Source organism: Phaethon aethereus, assembly GCF_964289735.1.
Source record: "Phaethon aethereus genome assembly, chromosome: 2".
Classification (NCBI taxonomy): domain Eukaryota; kingdom Metazoa; phylum Chordata; class Aves; order Phaethontiformes; family Phaethontidae; genus Phaethon; species Phaethon aethereus.
Window position 1 is genome coordinate 112700051 of NC_138582.1, and position 17099 is coordinate 112717149.

General features: G+C 39.3%; 1 protein-coding gene across 1 annotated transcript in view; it reads left to right on the forward strand.

The window, feature by feature from the left end:
- The window catches only part of TPK1 (thiamin pyrophosphokinase 1), a gene marked incomplete at its 3' end in the record, with an annotated part of 330774 nt that overhangs the window by 216033 nt on the left and 97642 nt on the right, over positions 1–17099 (forward strand). The window lies entirely within an intron of this gene.

Below are 17099 nucleotides of genomic sequence, written 5' to 3' on the forward strand. Positions count from 1 at the left end.
AGTTGCACAGCTAAACGGTTAGAGGCAGCAGAGCGAGGGGGGAAAGGTCTAAAGGATAACTGTGGTTAAAATCTGACAATGAGGAGTAACTCACTTGTGATTGACCTGTGGGTGCGGTACTTCACTGCCCACTGTAAATTAATCTTAGGATATTTCGAAGAACATATTGAAAAACTGAAATAAGATGGAGAATTCCCAATGTAGCTTACCAAACACTTACTTGGACTGGAAAGACTTTTAATTCTCTTCATTCCTCTTTTCCATAAGTGGTTTTAAAATGCCATGCCTAAGGTTGCTTTCAGAAGACTCTTCAATGAATAATTAAACCCTTTGTAACTTGAAAAAATTCATGATCTGTGCATTTAAATAGAAATGGGACGTTGCTAATTGTTTGGGCTTGCTGGAAACTTCTTTTTGTTCTGTTTTTAATAATGCTGTACAAGAAGCACTCAATACTTTTTTGTTGATGAGAAGAGTTCCACAGAATATTATTTTTTTCAGCCATTCCTGGCTGTCAGTCTGCATGGCCAGTAACTGACAGATATAGGGGGTAGGCCATTTAAACAATCTTAATGCTAACTTTGACATAAAATTGCTTTTCATTGTTGTTTTAAACTTGTTACTGTCAGCATCTTCAGTCAACTGTCATGGTACCTCCAGATAATAACATTAATCCTGCATAGTTTGGATAAAAATCAAGTGAGTAGTTTATGCACAGAAAGAAACAAGACTCCTAAGCTTGGAAGTACTCTTTTTTTTGTATGGAGTTCAGCGTGTTATTTTTCTGTTGTAAACAGCCACAATCATGGCATTCTCTCTTTTCCCCCTCTCCCGTTTGCAATTTAAAATCAAGGTAGGAGGGAGGTGAACACAGTGGGAGACCCACTGACTTTTTGAAATGCAAGTCTGGAAGCTGTGCAACAAATGAAGCAAGGTTTTGACATTCAAATGCTAATGCAATGATGAAGTTAAAAGCATCTTGCTTTTTCTGTTTATACTGTAGATCTGAAACCTTTCTCTCCTGAAGAAGAAGAATCTGATCTTTATTGGATTATTTGTGTAAAATGTGTGAGAGAAATATAACCAAGTTTTTGCTTCAAAATAACATTAGCCCTCCACTTGCTATAACGGGAGACTAATATTGGTCCTCTGTCATGGGTACCTGGGCAGAGACTAAAATATTTGGATAGACTGAAGAAACTGGTAATCCCATAACAGCCCTAGGAAGGATACAAGGGGGAATAACAAGTCAAGCTGTTAAATTTTTAGTTACTAATGCAGAAACTAAGAGGAGGACTGTATGAGTAGGTATCTAAGTAACCATAAAATCTATTAAATAATTGCTTTGAAACAGAGTTATTTCACATTATTACAATGTTGATATAGAGGGGTACAGCAGAATAAATATATCAATATTTAGCACACTTGTAAATGTCCAGAGTGTTGTAGGAAACAGGCTTATAGACTTGCTAAAAGTCTTCAGAGGAAGACAGCAAGGACAGTGCCTGATTTGGAATCCACTGCAGACTACCAAGCAAGGAGGACCAGGTAAACAAAGCCTTTTTTCATCAGCCAATAAAATTATCCAAGTACTGAATGTAAGGGTAGTTGACACTTTGAGTACTGAGGCATCTCTTGGGAAATAGTCAGACAGACAGTGCAAGTTTTTGAAGTATACTGGGGAAAATGTTTTGGCTTGGAAAATGAAGAAAACTAAAAGGAAGTGAGTTGTTTCGTACTCATTTCTGACCCGTAAGGATGCACTATGCCGAGAAGTAGAGAAGAGAAAATAAGATAGGAAGAATTACGGCCCATAAATGTCTGTCTCCATGGTCTCTATGGAGAGATTGGCTGGTAGGCTGAGATCTAGGTATACACTGTAGGTTATAAGTTTAGATAAATGAATTCCAATATACGTCAAATTACAAACAAGTATTTAAGAAAAGAAAGGAGGCAGGAAATGAGGAGTACCTATGGAAGGGCCCAAGCAATGAGAACATAGTCTGTAACTACAGAAGTTGTAAGTTGACAATGGAAGATTTTCTCTCGTCTGAATGGGAAAGGAAAACTAATGACAAACAGCCTAAATTTAACGCATCGTCTGCTCAGTCTTCACTAAAGCAAAATATTCCTTTGAGCAGATAATCAGCACAATTAAAATCAGTGCCAAAGTCTGAAGATTTTAAATTGCTTCAGAGAAAAAGCAAATAAGAGACTGATCTGCCTTTGATTTTTGCCAGCTCCAAGGGTTGTTAGTTTTTGTGTGCCATGCAACACTAATTAGGATAGGAGTCGGAAATAGGGAGATGTGTAGGAATTCCAGGAGGTGATGCTTGCTCTGAAGCATTTTCTAGTGTGATGATTGGAAACTTAAAAAGAAAAAAAGAAATAAAAATTATCTTTGTACTGAACAGACATCATACTTCTTTCTGTAGTGGGGGGAGGGAGGAAAGCCTGAATTCTTAATAAGGAGTAATCACTCTTTATAAGCAGAATATTTCATGCAACAGTCCATACATTTTATGCTTGAAATTTTGGTAATATCAATTACCATTAGAATATGCTCTGGCTGAAGACCATTATGCCCTTAGAGTCATGTTTATCATGCTAGCCATGCTCAATACGAATGGCTTAAGGTTTCACATACATACTTTCTCATTTTCTGGTAGTGTGCTTCTCAGGAGTACAGAAACATTAGCTTCTGTACACTGAGCATAAATTATCTTTTATCTGTGAGTTTTATGGCAGTTTGTAATACAAGGTAATAGGATTTATGGCCAAGAAATGAGAAGATGTCCAAGAGTTAATGAGGCCTGTCTTTTACATTATACTGAGCAGTTCAGTTTTTGCCATGCAGGATCCCAGCCCTGGGATGTAGAGGAGAGGAATTGCTACCTACACATGAAAACGTGTTACAGCAGCATATTTCTGTCAGGTAGCTAACTCTTTTTGAAAGAGTGTGTGAATACTTTGATAACCCTTTTTCTTGCACACAGCTTTTCTTGTGAGTGCATGCCTGCCTTCCCTGTGAGAAAAGATGAATAATTTAACATCATAGATAGTAGTCCAGCAGCTAAATATGATCAATAAGAATCAGGAGTCCCATCCCTTATTCTTGGCTCTTTATTAGCATTGCATTGAAGAGAAGTAAATTATATAGGCTTTTGATCTCACAGTCTCCTAGTTTGTAAATTGGATAAAACCCACGTCCTTCTGTGAATGGGTACTGTGAGGCTCGTTTAGTTTTTTACAAAATGCCATTACATCCTCAGCTCTGCACTGAGGTAGAACATAGTATTATGGTAATAGTAACAACAGTATTAATAAGGACCTTAATTAACATAAATATTGCCATACAGTAGGCTGTGCAGCTAATTAGTTAGCATGGTCTCAAGCACAGTTTTAGTAGGAGCCAGCTATCATTCTCACAGGCAGTGCCTGGGCACAGTCTGGGGTTAGCACAGGTCAGTAACTGCTTACTAAGCATTTGGATGGTACCACCGTGTTTTGGGGTCAAGAGAGAGCAGCCTTATGCACATGAGCAGTGCTGTGCCAGTTGGCTTGAGGTCCAGAGAGTATTACCTGAACAGTTTTACAGATGCAGACAGAGTGAGTAGGCATGGATAGCTGCTCCTAGGTGGGGACACTGCGATAGATGTGCGTGAGGGAAGATACAAGACGGAAACTTTACTGGAGTTTGTTGCTGTAATTCTCTATGCCAGTGTTTGCTTTGCTTTGTATCCGTGCTTGTAAAGTTTAATGGGAAGTTCAGGGTATATAACTTCAATTTCTGAGTTTTATTCTGCCTGCCAGTTCCTTGAATTTCGCAGGAACTTCAAGAATGAGTTATCAGGTAGTTCTGTACTGTCTCATATGTCTAAGGAGCAGACCTGGCTTGCACTAACATTCCGTGGAGAGGATCCTTAGTGTGTGTACCTCTTCTGGGGGATAACTTTGGAATTTGGGAAATTTGAGGATAACCTTTAATGTCTCCTTTTCCTGTACTATTAGTACATTTTCTGGGTAGATTCATTTTCAGAAAAGTCTCAGTTGCCAAGGAAGGGGTTTAAACATATATTTAATATTTAAACAAAATATTTAAACATATATTTAGTACTTAAAATATTCATTGTCCTGAAAGGCTGTCTCTCCTGTTTGGTATCTGCTCTCCAAGAGCACTGTTGGAGCTTAATGTAGTTGACAGAGCAGCGAATCTTTGTGCCTCAAGCTCCTTGTGGGTCACTTGAATGAGCGTCTATGGATTTCTCAAATATACAACTTTTTGTTCTTCGATAAATACATCTTTTTGTGACTTTTTCTATGAGAAAGCCGGCTGCTCAGCTGGACAGACACACTGCCGATGACAAAAATATTGGAAAAGTCTTACTCAAGCCCTTCTCTGGGAGCCTGATTCCTTCACAGAGTCAGGTGGTCGGGGGGGTGTGCTTCCAGAGCCTCAGTAACACATTTAAATGGCTTCTTGAAAAAAAGTTGCTATATTGGTAGCTTAGCTGCCTTAGTTTCCTTCTTTGGTAAAAAACTTTGAGTATTTGGTTACAGCTCAACTTCTGTTCTTAAAATAAGACTGTTAGAGTCTGTGTTTTTCTTCTTCCCTGGGAAAATCCAGCTGGGCTAATATCGTTCAGTCATTCTTATCATGTGTTTTTGTAGTGGACCTGTGTAAATGGGACCTTCAAAAGGCTCCAGGTCCAAGTGAGTTGGGTTTATTTAGTGGCAATTTATGGCTATGAAATGGTGTTGCTTCATGTTTACCACAGTTTCTGTGTTTTGCTTGCTATCAGTGACCCAAATTTGATTCATTTTTGTCAATCACATCTTGAGCTGGGGAAGATTTACTTTCTATCTCGCTTCTCACTGTTACAAAATTAAAGTTTTTAGTGGGATTTGCCTTTAACAGTTAAATTCTTTATAACTTAGTTCTATTCCAGCATCAGCAAACACATAGTATGAGATATACAAAGCTTTTATAGTATCTTACAAATAATAATTAGGTTTTGAAACACTCATATCACAGAATCACAGAATCATTAAGGTTGGAAAAGAACTTCAAGATCATCAAGTCCAACCATCAACCCAACACCACCATGCCCCCTAAACCATGTCCTGAAGTGCCACATCCACATGTTTTTTGAATACTTCCAGTGATGGTGACTCCACTACCTCCCTGGGCAGCCTGTTCCAATGCTTGACCACTCTCTCAGTAAAGAAATTTTTCCTAAATATCTAGTCTAAACCTCCCCTGGTGCAACTTGAGGCCATTTCCTCACGTCAAAGAGTGCTTTCAAATATCCTTTCAAACAGCTTATTTAGCATCAATCACAAGTGCAATCTGCATCAACTTTATGAAATATTTGGAATTATGTGGATTTTTTGTGAACTTTTTTTTCAGAGGATGACACCTTATAGTTAGGCATTACTTCTGTATAATGAAGACATATGCAAAATATTGGTCTTTTTTTAATAAGTCTCATCCTACAGCTTTTGCTTAGACAAATTCATAAGTCAATTTGTTAGCTTGCAGGTAACCACTTTAAAAAAATACTTATCTTTCAGAGAGGAAAGGAAAATACCAAACTATCATTACCAAGTGAAAAAGAATAATCTTTACTAAATGAGATTTTCATCTGCTCATAATTTTTATGAAACAAGTAGTACGCTCTGGCACATAGCCATAGCATTGATCACACAGCTGTTTTTAAACTCACATCTTAATGGCTGTCTACAAGAAAAAATGATGTAAGCACTCTAATTGGATTACTTATGTATTTCCAAATTCTGGAGTCATTTGGTTTGTTTCTGAATCAATATCTGGTGTTTGGTAACTTTCAACGGTTCTGCTCTCAAAATTTTTAATTCTTTGTCCAGATTTTTAATTAGTTACTGCAGCAGCTGATGGGTGATCATCTAGAAGAATCTTGACCCTAAATAAAGCTTTTCCGATGAGGTTCCTGCTCTCTGTTGTTGCCCCTAGCTGTTGTAATATGATCTTGTTAATATGATAATATCTATTTTACTGCTTTATGGAAACCACGAGAATTTTTCTGTTACAAAGCTAATTTTCTTAGAGCTGAGTTTTTTCCCAAGCCTGTCAATTACTTGGGTTTCCTTTGAAGTCTTAATCCTTCTTTTCATCCCCACGCTTAACAAACTCCTTTCTGCAATGCTCTGATACTTTGTTTTTTTTGTGTGTAATGTAGTATTAATAGTTTTCTGTACTGTAAAACAGTTCTTCTGCTGCATGAGTTGCCTGCTTTATGTTAAATGATCATCAGCAAAGCATATAACGTTTGTCTTTGACGTTTGCTTACTGGTGGGAGCTGATGCTTAAACTGAGATCAGTGGGAAGCCGGTAAAACTTCCACCTGTTTTGTTGATAGTGGTAAGCTGAGGAAAACCACAGCAGTATTTTTACTTGCTGTGTGTTCATTTAATCTTTCTTCTGTAACTAAACCAGACAAAGCTGGAGTGTGCGTGCATCTGTGTGTTCACTCTAGTTTTGTTTGTGTTTTTTTCTAGGTAGGACTTTGATCCTATATGGGAATTTTGAGCAAGAGAAAAAATTCCCAAGCTATTTGTGAATAGATTTTTGCCCCCCATCCCCCGCCAAAAAAAAAAGGTGTTTTAAAAGACTTTATATCAATTCAAAATTTGATCAACAGAATTAAATACTTTGTAGATCATTTAATAAGCTTTCCACGAGGTGCCATATTTGTGTACTCTAAAAAAGAAAAATTATTCAAATGCTTGTTTGTATGAAGGTCTCATAGACTGGTATTTTGCAGATTTATTTTGTAGTATTTTTGTGATTACTTCTGTGGTTCAAACTATTTGTCTAGCACCTGAGACCTAGAGGGAGTAATAAAAAAACCCTTGAAGTTTCAAGGTTAACCATTACACCTAAAGGACTAAGGGGACTTAGAGGGATAATTACACTCGCTTTCTGTACTTGGCTGATCAGAGGCCACTCTCCTTACTAACTAAGCATCATACAGCAAGATCTTATTTTCTCTTTCCAGTCTTGTTTCTTCTTCTTTCCTTTATTTTTTTCCCTCTGGATTTTCTTGGATCCCATCAACTGTCTTTTCTCGGCACATCATGATATCTTAATTTTTTAGTTTAGTTTTGTAAAAAATATTCTTGTTTTAACTTAAGCAGCTACTGCTGCCCTGAAGATTTTTCCCAGGATTCATCTCCTCCCAATGGTTACAATTCTATGCTATGAAGCATTAATTCATCAATGTCCTTTTGTCATTCTGGCTTCATCTATTCCTCTTGGGTCTCACAGTATTTCCTCTTGATTCTGCAGTTGTACCAATGACCAAAGTGGTCTCGCCTGTGTAGTATTGGAAACTATTGCTGTCTACTGCAGCATGCCTATGCATCACCCTTAAACTATTGCTGAGTTATAACTCTTTGTTCAGCTTTATTGTGTTAGCCCAAATCTCTCAAGTCCTAGGATTCTGTGCTACCCACTGAAGTAACACTCTCTCTCTGAAGGCTTCTTACTGCCTTGCTTGAGGTAAATTTCACCAAAGTTTTGTATTAAGAGCTTTACTCTTTGAGTATGAAACAGATTACAATGATCGTATGGGGGTATGGTGTTTTCTTCACTCCCTCCCTGGCATTACAGAAAGTTCTGTAGGGAAACTAACAGGTATCAGAAGTCTGTAATCTGTGACAGAGACTCCTCAGGAAAGAAGATGAGTGTCTGGAAAATATTTTATTGCATACAATTAAAAATACAGCAGGGGAAATCAATATTATTGTTCCTGGACTGAATGTAAATGACAGTAAAAATTGAAGTGATAGTAGGTGATAAATTATTATCTACTACAAAACCAAAATAAATCAGACTGCTGAATACTTAATGGTTGACCAAGCCTGAAGGGTTGATAGATTCCTTTAGAGGAATAAAAATAGTCCTTTCTCCTCACATCTGAGTACTGGCATTAGTTGAAGTTGCAGAAGGTGAGCATCCGTATTCTGGCCTCAGTTATATTTGAAAATACGTTATCTTTTACATTCAATCACTTTATGAAATTGCTTAGGCTTTTCCAATCCTTTACAGTATCACTGTTAATTCTGTATCTGCCAGGGCAGTGTGGTGTCAACTGTATGGATTTTCTACGTTTACACTTATTGTTAAAAAAGGATCAGTGCAGAAGAATGATAATATTTAGTAATACCTGAATTTCTAGGGAAAATGCTGTACTACTCTGATAAACAAGATTTAGCTAGAACTATTCAGCCTTGCCATGGGAGGTGATTTACTTTGCAATCGGAATTTTCTTCATGTTGGTAACAACTGGTTACATTACTGCAGCACACTCTCTCTGCTGTAATAGAACATCCCAAGAGGAGGCAGTGATCAGGGATTGAGTTCTGCAGTGTCTTTTACGACTGTAATTTGTCTGTTTTTCTCATGTCAAATGCAATCAAAAATTCTTGCCAACAGTGCAGTTGGGCCCAATGACCTTCATGGGAGCGTGGGCTTCCTGCTCCTAACCCTAAAATCAAGATATTTGGAGTGAATGTGTTCCTCTTAAAAGCAGGAAAAGGAGTCTGGAAGCTTGTGACTTGGCAGCAGAAGAAAGGCTCCTTCTGCCCTAATAGCCAACGAAAGGGAACAACCTCCTTCTGGGAGGACCATCTGAGCATTGGCAGCAGGTGGAAGCAGCAGGTAACAGTGGTTGGAGATGCCCTTCTGCAGGAGACAAAGGCATCCGTCTGCTGACCAGGCATGCTTTCACAGGAGTTGTGTTGCTTGGGAAGGGCCTGGATCCAGGACTTTGCAGAGAGGCTGCTAAGGCTTGTCTGGCCCTTGGACTCTTACCTCTATTGCTCATCTACATGGACACCAGTGACACTGGCAAGGGAAATTTGAAGTAGATCAAGACAGACTGCAGAGCTCTTTAGGCAAAGGCAAGCCTACATGCAAGCCTAGATAGTATTTTCCTCAATCTTGCAAATGATGGGGGAAATGCTCAGGTAGGTGCAGACACAACCTGTGACTTAACCACTGTCTCTGTAGCTGGTGTCACAAGAAGTGCTTTGGCTTTTATGATCATGGGTTCCGCTGGGGATTGAGAACTGCTAGTGAGAGACAGGATCCATTTGACAAAGGAAGGAAAGAATATCTTTGCCAACAGGCTGGTCAACCTGATGAGAAGTGTTTTAAACTGGGTTATGTCTGAGGATGGTGATGACATCTTATAGTTACGTGAGGGGCAGAGGAATGGAGTGAGAGAGCCCTCGGGAAAGATAAATCGAAAGAGAACCCAGCTCAAGAGCCTGTACCCAAATGCATGCAGCCTAGGAAACAAACAGGAGGAGCTAGAGCTCCATGTATGGACACAGAACTGTGAATATTGGAATAGCTGAGAAGTGATGGGGTAGCTCATATGGCTGGAGATCTGTCATAGGGAGATAGCAGCTCTTTGGGAAACACAGGCAAGGAAGAAGGGGAAAGTGGTGGCCCTTTATGCGAATGAGCAGTTCACAGTAGAAGGGATCCTGTGGGAGGCAGCTCTGAATGTCAAAGCAGCAAATTCAGTGGAGGGTCACCAAGATAGTTGGGGGCTGGAGCACATGCCCAGTGAGAAGAGGCTGAGGATACTAGGCTTCTTCAGCCTGGAGGACAGAAGGCTTTTGGGAGTCCTAATAGCAATCTTCCAGAATCTCTGAGGAGGTTATCAAGAAGACAAAGCGAGACTTACTCCTGAGGTGCACAGCAGAAGAATGAGAGGCAGTGGTCCTAAACCGAAAAAGGGGAGATTCTGGGTAACTATAAGGAAATATTTCTACTATGAAGATAATTACATACAGGAATAGGTTGCCCAGAGAATCTCCAGCTCTGGCAGCATTCAAAACCTGATTGGAAAGTTGTACTCAATGACCTCCTGAGACCCCTTCCCACCTGAGTGATTCTGGGACACTTGTGGAGACACAGGTAGATTGAACAGGGGTGTTAGAGCCATTGTACAAGAATCTGTGCAGAAGAATCTGGAATCTCCTGATACAGAAGACTATGTGGCCATATTCAGAAATAGTAGTTCTGTCCACTCTGATCTCTGTTCATGTTTTTCTTACCTTACAAGGGGAGATTTGTTTTAGTGTCTTGTGTAACCTCTCAGAAAAAGTGCTGAAAGGAGGAATGATTGCTGTCTCTAAATGCACTGAAGGAGTAAATGCCAGGGAGATAAACAGTCTGTTTAAGCTCAAGGCCAATGTTAGGAAAAGAATAAATTGCTTTAAACCAGTGATGGATAAGTTTCTATTGGAAGTTGGAAAAAAAGTCCCTAATCATTGGTCTGATGAGATTCTACAACAGCTTTCCAAAAGGGGATAATGGGGTGGAGAGGGACAGTTAGAAACAGAGCCTAATATGTTGATTTTATATTCCCAATTGTATTACCCAAAAAAGTGGACATAAAACTTTCAAAAGTTGCCAACACATGCCTTTATGTAGGCGTTGTGTTTCCAACTGTCCTTCAGTTCCTGCTTTTTAAACTTGAAGCCTGGCATTAGTTAGTCATTTTGAACCATGAGTGACGTGAGCCGTGGTGGTCTGTGGCCAGCCTTTCAGCAGTGCCGGTTTGCAAACTGTTAGCATTAGTTCCAACCCCGGCCATGGAGTCTGTTTTGCAAATGTAGTTCTCTTTTGCATTTTATTTACTATAACTGGAAATCTAGGCATCACTCTTGTGTATGCCATAAGGAATCGCAGATATCCAAAGGTGGTTTAGCAATCGGGGAAGTTTTGCTAGTATGAAAGTGTATACCTTTTGGCTAGTAATGTTGCAAGTACAGAATAAATTTAAGCATATGGCAAAGCAGATTAATGAAATCTAAGCATGTGCTTAAGTACTTTGTTGAATTGTGGTCCACAGATGTAAGTATAGTATCTCATCTGGTGTATAATTCCAAGTTAAGATGTCTCTGCATTTTCCCATCCACATGACAGCCAGTGATGCTTCACAGGGAGTATCTGCATTTCTGCAGCGTCAACATCTGCTTCTGAATGGTTAATTTTCATTAAAAGTTCCCATCCATTGTTAATTGAATTATGGCCTTCATTTTCAGCAATGATGTCAGGTACCTGAGGGAGAAGAAGGAGCTACACCCAGAGGGGAATCCTTTTATTCTGATGAAAGAATAAATTATCAGATTTTATAATAATTAGCTTGCAGAATTCTCTGCCGGTAACCACCGTGTTGGCAATGAAATGTGCCCTTGCGTTGAGTCTGAGGTCTTCCTACCTCACAGCAACTTAAAGATTTTTAGATATACGCATCTAAAAGCTGCATTGCAGCAGGTATCTCTCCTTAGACTCTTAATAATGAGGTCACCTTTTTCAGTCCTTTCTCGGCTATCATGTTCCTTTTGGGGCAGGGGAAAGAGGAAGCCTCCATGGTAAAAAAAGATACATTTTTCTCCTCTTTGTAACCACCAGCAGTTTTTCCTCAACTGGGGGAGGTACTTCAGAGTGAAGTGAGAGCAGGTGAAGATCTGGAATTAGTCTTCTGTGGCAATGATGCCACAGGCAGAGAGTCGCATTCGCTGCGAGCTTGGTGAATTTCTTTAAGGAGGCACTGTCTCCTTTCACTTTATGTTAGAGGAACTTGGGAACTGGGAATAAAATTGGTAAGGTATTCGCTGTACCTAGGGTATCAGCTGAAACTGCAAAGCAATTAAAAGAGCACTAAGGGAGGTCTTAGTAGGTCTCTGAGGGGACAGTATGTCTCTGTGTGAAGTCCCAGACTCTCCTGTCCATTCAGGATTGCGTGGGAATTATTTCCATGTGTTGTGGGTGTGCAAGCTACTGCATGTTCTTGAAATCCCATGGGGAATGTGGAGAGTCTGGTATATTCCTGTTGTGCGAGATGCGTGGCCTCAGGCAGCGCTCCTGCGCAGCAGCCTGAGTTACCATAAACAAATCCAGCTACTCTGTTGTGCAAGATGATGTACGTCTCAAATGAAAGTGTACTTCAGGACCTGTGCAGTTAAAGGAAGATTCTCACCATCTCTCCTGCACATATTTTACCAATTTTTCTGTAAGCTCGATGATATCAACTGAATTAATAATGCCATTCATCCTGGGTCACTTCTTGCTCTTTCCTGTGTCTAACTTATGGATCTCCTTTCTTACCTGTTCACAAGTCATCAGTGATACTGCAGGAATATCAGGGCAACACTGAATCGCCATTATAATTTATTAATAGTAACGCCCTTCATGAAAGTCTCTATTTTTTCTTCTCTTTTGTGCTTAAACCTAGTTCCAGTTTACTGTACTAAATGCATTCTGTGCCTGCGTTCCGTGTCTCCTTGGGGAGGTATTATGAAGCTGTTGATTCAGAAAACAGGTTTTCCAAAAATAGTCTAGGAAGTTTTGAAGTGCTGCCAGTATGGAAGCACACTGAACTGTCAAACATATCCCTAGAAAACTCTAAGGAGATAAAATACTTAAACATTCATTTTTTTATTTCAAGTTACCTGGGAAAGTGAATCATTTTCAGCTATTTAGTGTAGTCTGTTAAAAGGCACTAAATGGTCAGAAATAACTATCAGCACTATAGCGAGCTGACTGACATTGGTAATACAATTCAAACGTGCAGCTGAGATGTTCCTCCTCCTAATTTATGCTCTTTTGTGGCAAAGACAGCGATGTTCACAAGCATCAGCCCAAGTCACAGTCTTCAGCTAATGAAGCAAATGTAATTGCTCATTTCGGTAGCACTTGGAAACCCATGCATAATGATGTTCACATCTCTCATCTTGAAAGGTGGTCGGAGCTCATGTTTCTGAGACAGGCTGAGATAACCCTTGCAGTTCAGTGAAACTGATACCCAGCTGAGGTCTCCCCCTGAAAGGAGGAGATTCCTATCCCAGAGGCATCTGCTGCCAAGAGCCTGCATCTGATTGCTCCTATGCAAGCTTCACTTTCAGCTGGGGGAGTGAGAACAAGATCTTCTCTCCATGAAGTTTGGCAGTTTCTCCATGGGATGCTGGAAATGCAGGGTGATATAAAGCAGGCAACTGTTTTATAATTGGATGTATTTTCCTGTCTGAGGGATAAAAATCCAATGGTGAGTGAGCTAGAGCATACCTGAAAATGCTTTCTCTTGACTTACTGTTTTGATAATTTCTACTTTATAGTCATCTTGGAGAGGGGGAAATGGTGGTGAAGTAAATCTGAAAATGAGCTTAGTATAATAATGTACCTTGCTTTTCATGTAGGCTCTGATCCTCCATTAGTGAATCTCAGACTACATCTCATGTCACACTCTTTAGCTAGATCTCAAGACACATTACTCTTATATTATACGGAGAGAGAGACAAGGGCATAAGAAAGTTAAATGATTAGCCCAGGTACCCAGGGAGTCAATACCATATTGAAAATTGAATCCATTTTTCCAGGTTTCTATCTCCAGTGACCTGTCAACTGGGACCTTTTGTCCCAATTCTTGGTGCCTGTGACTTGATTAGGAGTGACCTTTAGAGATGATGGAGGTTTTTACTGAAAGCGCTGAAACCTCTCAGAAAAATCACAAAAGCTCACTTTTCTGTAGTCAAAAATTCATCCTAACTTCCTTAGGAGAAATTGTGGAAAAGGTGGATATGTGTAAATTAATTAATCTGAGTTCTTAAGAAGCACAAGGAAAAATATCTCATGTCTGAATCTGAGAATGTCATGGCTTAGCTTGGACAAATATATATATATGCCAATTACAACAGCAGCTGATTGTTTCTATTGAGGAATATATCCAGGAACAAAAAGAAAAGAAGAGCTTGTCAGGGTGTGGCAGACAATTATTAGAAATCTACATCTTTTAGCTTTCTGCCCCTGTGTATGAGCAGTGAGTGTTGTGCCATCCAATAAAACATTTTTCATCAGAATATTACAAGTTCTATTTTGATTGTCATAACAAAAAGCAGTTCACAGGAGACATTAGAGGATGGATATTTGTTCCCTCCTTCCTTTTTTAATGCGTTAGAGATGTGTAGGTTAGAAATGCAGGAGGGAAAATGGATATAGCTGTCACAGTCTTTCATAGGCAACTGAGCCAAAGAAAATCCTAGGATATCACATAACAGAGCTTACAGCAAGATTTGTTCTCATTCTGTGTGGTTTCTAGGAAATTCATATATCATGTCCCAGTCCAATGAGCTGTCATGAACACAACCTACTCAAGCACAACAGTATGTTGCTGCTCCTTTAGAATGTAGTCAGGTAACTTCTGTGGTTGGATGGACAGGCACGTTTTCCCCCTTTCTTATCCGAACTAATCTCTGACTGTAGATGTTGTATAAATCCCTAAGCAAGTAATTGATTCTTTCCTTTCTTAGAAGAGCTGCTGACCTGTATTTTTAGAGAGGCCAAATTTCTTGAGATTAGTTTGAAAATATAGAATTTGAATGCTCATTCACCACAGTTGTATAGAATAAGCATACATTTTTTTCTCTTGTTTTTTTCCCCTGAAATTCAGACACTTCACAAATATGTGTCAAATAAGGTATTTGAAGTGTAGTGTTCAGCACGGAGGAAGAGACTGAATACACTATGAGAAAATCAGAATCTCATCTGTCCTTTTGTAGAGGGAAGGCAGAGGAGGTTTTTAAGTGTTGTGTTACGTCTGTAATCTGGGCCAGATTAGGCAATAACTTTGGAAGTGGAAGGAAAACATTTGCACTTAATGCTCTACGGGAGTGAAATTGGTGAAAAGATGCAAAGAGAAAAGAGAGGCAATGCAGATCTTGCAAGTTGTATACGGACTGGAGAGGAGAGTGCTACGGACTTCAGACAGGCTAGAGAAGGAAAGAATGCAATAAAGAACAAGAAGAACTAACGGATTATGGATATGGTAATTATCTACTGGGATAAAAACATGAAGAGTTTCTTGTTCTATTGTATTGTTTAGGAAAAATGTTAAGAGATGCTCATAACCTGGATCCATGGTAGATTGAAAAGGAGATTGAAGTAAATTCTAAGGTCATAGCAGAAGTGTCTGTTGCAAGTCTCATCTGTGCCTGATCTTCAGAGAATCCAAGCTGTTCCTTGCACTCTACAGTTGTGGACTTCAGCAGAAGCTGCGGTAACTCCTGAGGTGACCACTGGGGTCTCAGCCATCCCAGTTGTTAACTTCAGAGAAATACTGCCCGATGAGCATCTGAATGCAGTGGGTTTCCTGTGAAGGTCTCTGACAGTCTCTAGCAGTTGTACATGCACGTTGGGTGCACTTTACATAATGTTACTGCAATTGCTCCTCCCTACATCCCCCCCCCCCCATTCAACCTGCTTGTGGTGTTCACTGCTTCTCCAGGCAGTGTTTACTCATGTAGGGAACAAAATTATGAGAGAGTGTTCTTCTCTGTTTGATTTATCAGGAAAGAAGGGAATGATTCTTGGAGATGTGTTGCTTTGTTGTTTGGTTTTGATTTTATGTTAAACCAATGCAAATGTTTGCCAGCATCATTATAACACACTACATTCTGGTAGGATCTTGGTGCATGGATCATGCGCCACTATATAAAAACTGCATTGTCACTGACTATTTCTAATCCAGTATTTGAAAAATCACGAATAACGTATGCTTGTGTGTAGTAAATTATTCCTTAGTAGCTGGTATGGGTTACACAGGTAACCTCTGCTCGGAAGAAGGTACTTCATTTTTATATTTGTGTCTCCTTTTCTCATTGATTTTATAGACTTTCACTGGGTGAACACCTGTATACATTCTTATCTCTGTTCACCTCCCTAGTCCCAATCAGATTAGTGGAAATGCTTATTTGAGTCATACGGAATAATCTGTGCATCTCATTGCAAACTGCAGATGAAAGGAGCAGGACTTTCTCCTTAGACCTTCATAAAGACATTGGCACAAAGGGTGCTCTGGAGACCAGGCATTGTGGCAAGTACGTGGCTTGTGTGGTAGGTGAAACCATAGCCAGCTGAGGAGACAGCCACAAAAAGACTTGGAAGGGACAGGGGGAGGTATGCTGGTAGGATGAGCGTTTTTCCTACCTGACCCTTGTTTTTGCATCACAAAGCAATGAGTTTTCCAAATCGGACACAAACTCTCCCGTTTCCAAGGACAGAGGAAGTCATGCAAGGCATGCCAGTCTTTTCAAAATGGTCTCTAATGGGCGCTAGCCAGAGGCTTAATATTCATTACCTGCAATTGAGTGTCACTTTAATAAAAGTCTGACTTTTTTTTCCATCCTGAGAAACATTCAAAGGAAATAGAGTTGCTTCCAGTCTGTTTCTTACAGTTGAATGGCCATGGTCAAAATAAGTGAGGGCCAAGCAAAGCCAGAGCAAAAGATAGAGTTTCTCAGAAGTAATTTCGTCTCTGAGTAGCTGACATGATTTCTGCGAAGAAGTATCACTTAAACATGAGATGTCATGTAATACATAATGAGGATAGTTTATTTTAAAGATTGTAGGTCTGTATATATATCATATATATATCACAATGATAAAATTAGTCATGTGTGAAAAAGTAAGATTCTCTGACTGTAGGACCTTTCCCCTTCCAAAACTACTTAGATTTTTTTTTCTGCTATATGGGTGTGTTCTTACATACCTGGAGAAAATTACATAGTTCTAAAAATTGAATGTTAACCAGTAAAGAACATTGCTGAGTTTCATTATAGATGCATATGTTCTCAAAAATGGAACATGATTTTTGAAGAGGAAGTTATTAACCATGGTGTTATAACTGTTATGTTCCCAGGTATATGATGGATGAATGGAAAGAATATGCTTGTAAGTCATTTGGGGACAGTGTTTTGTGCCACTTTTTTATTGTTATGGGGAAGAAAAAGCAATATAATGTTATCTATTGGAAATTACTTGAAGGTTACTCCATTTGAACTGATTGATGTTTCTGCTGGTTAAAAAGGGTGTTTCTGTTTTATGTTATTAAAACAAATTAGATAAAAACAACTTTTAAGATGCAGCTTTAATCTAGACAGAAGTGCAAAGACAGGTCTGTTCTTGTAAACGGTAAGGTAACACTCTTAGAGTCTTCTCCAAATGTCTATCTGTATGTGTTTTTTAAAAAGAAAAATGAATATAA